Below are 2,542 nucleotides of genomic sequence, written 5' to 3'. Positions count from 1 at the left end.
AAAGAGGCATGTCTGGCTGGGGACCAAAGCTACAGTGGGTGCATGGCCAAGGCCAAAGTACAGTGGTGGGTCTGCTAGTTCTGGGGGTCTGGGGAGTGGGGAAGGGAGGGGTGGGCGGGACCCGAGGGATCTGATGGCCTTTGGGGCTGTCCCTGTGGGAAGACCCTAGCCCAGCCTCCACTTGGAGGGTGAGCCTAGCACAGGAGCCAGCCGTGAGGCCACCCCATGTGGCCCTGTGTCCTCGCTTCTGTGCTTCCTCTGCCTGTGAAATGGGTGTGCGACCCCCTGCCTCCAGGAGCCTAAAGAGGACCATACAGCAGACAGAGGCTGAGCCCTAAGTGGGGATGTTGTGGGGACCCAAGACTCTCCTAGGGGATAAAAGAGGAGACCTGGTCTCTCATCTGAGCCCCTCAGACTCGGACTTACACCCCCCACCAAAGTCTCCTGGTTAACAAGTTCAGGGCCTGATGATTAACTAAATTCGAAAAGCTGATAAAAAAATCAGGATATAAATAAATATTCCTGGAGATATTCCACCCCCTGCAGGCATGAACTTTGAATAATTGGAGAGAATTATGCTGAGGACTAATCAAAACTTTTTTTTTTTTTGTGCTAATTACCTCTGAGTTTCATCAGCGTCTAATCAACTCCAGACACCTTAATTGACCCTCGGGAAATGCTGGGAACAGGGAGAGCTCTGGTGTCATACTGAAGGGGGCTGGGAGACTGGGAGCTGGGGTCCTGGATCTGGGGAGGGGGCTGGCCGGAGGAAGGGTGAGCAGCTCAAGGCCACAGGTGCCCAGATCCAGAGGAATGACACCCTTGCCTGGCCCACAGGCCCTTGGCTTTGTCCTCAGGACCACCAGGTGCTAGCCCCTTAGATGGACGGCACAGGCTGAGTCTGGCACTGGGGCAGCCCCAGAGGGAGTGCTGACTCCTGAGAGGTGGCCAGGGGCACAGCATCTGTAGGTAGAAGAATTTCGTCCTTTCTCCTAAAGGAAACCGTTGGCAAGGGATGAAAAATTCCTCTTCCAATGCCCCAGAGATGGAAGAGGGTAGTTTGGGGGCTATGGGGGTGCGGCCCTGGGAAAGTAGGGGTTCCCTAGGACAGATTCCTGGGCAGGTGGGGTCCCAGGGACACCTGTCAGTCTGACCCTTACCAGTCTGTCTCTCTCCTTGTTTCCTCATCTCTCCATCTGTCTCCACCTGCCCACCATGCTGTCTCCCATGGGGTCTTAGGAGGCTGTCGAGCGGGGACAGCTCGGGCCCTGAGGTCATACAGCTGGGCAGGAGGCAGCTGGTGGGGCTTTCAGTGACCAGGCCACCTGACCTCTTGCCCCTCATGGTACTGGCAGGCAGGTCACTTTGAGAGGTATGAGATGATGCAGCTGGTTACCCCAGCACAGGCCACCCTGACCCTTCCTGCCATCCTCCAAGCTCAGCCTGGAAATGATTCATTTCTGCATCCCGGCCCTGGGTCTCAGAGTGGAAAGGGACCCCTCCCCCAGGCACTCTTGGGTTCTTTTCTTGTGTTGTCATTGATGTCAAGGTTTAGCATCCCCATGAGATTCAGGTGGGCACCCCAACCCCATGGGGACCCGCACCTGGATATACTGGGGACACCTCCCATCCAAGGAATGATTCTTTGGGGAGTAGACACTTTCCTGGCACAGTGCAGATGCCAGGATGATCCCCAGCAGCTGTGGCCATGGTGAACAGTGCCAGGAGGCCCGAGGCAGCTCCTTCTCCCCTTTCTCCTCCTCTTCCTAGAGAAAACGCCCAGGGGATCCCCCACAGTCTGCAGGGTGACATGGGCATGGACCTCTCCCCTGAGCCTCAGTTTCCCTTCCCTCACCTATGGTGAGGTTCTGTGAACCCAAGGGTCTTTCTGGCACAGACACTGGCAGCCACCTGGGGCCACCTGGGGTCAGATGCAGCCTCCTATCCTGGGCAGAGAGCCCACCGGCCTCACCAGCCCCTGAGTTCCAGCCCCAGGCCTGGGCTAGCCTGGCCTCCTTGGCCACAGGAAGAGCAATCTATCACTGGCCCGTGGCAGATGACTCGTCCCTTCTCCTGCCCCCGTTCTTGCTATTTTAGCTTCAGAATAATGTTTATCACTTCACGCCACAGTGTCGCCTGCCCTGCCTCCTCTCTCCCATGTATGGATTCCCAGTAGCTATCAGAAGGTTTTGCTGGGCTATTTTCATGATTTTAATTTTCCATTCCCTATCTCCTCTCTTCCCCCTTATTACATTTTGGGCTTTTTTGGGGCTTCTGGAATGAACATACATTTTCCTGGTTATATTTTTTAATAAAATCCATCATTTATGATTATTTTTCCTCCCCACTAGCTGTCAGACTCCTTGTTTGGCTTCTTACTGAGGTGGCTCCCTCCTGTCTCGTTCCCCACACAGGGGGACCAGGTGTCTTGGCTAGAGGGTTTGTCCCTCTGATCCTAGGACCCTCCTATACTTCCCCATCCCACAGCCCCCAGCCCTGCTGCCTTCTGTTCAGATCGCTTGGCCCTCTGGGGTTCCTGTCT

This window comes from Fukomys damarensis, unplaced genomic scaffold, assembly GCF_012274545.1.
Source record: "Fukomys damarensis isolate Sample0158 unplaced genomic scaffold, DMR_v1.0_HiC HiC_scaffold_17, whole genome shotgun sequence".
Classification (NCBI taxonomy): domain Eukaryota; kingdom Metazoa; phylum Chordata; class Mammalia; order Rodentia; family Bathyergidae; genus Fukomys; species Fukomys damarensis.
Note: the sequence above shows the minus strand (reverse complement) of the source record.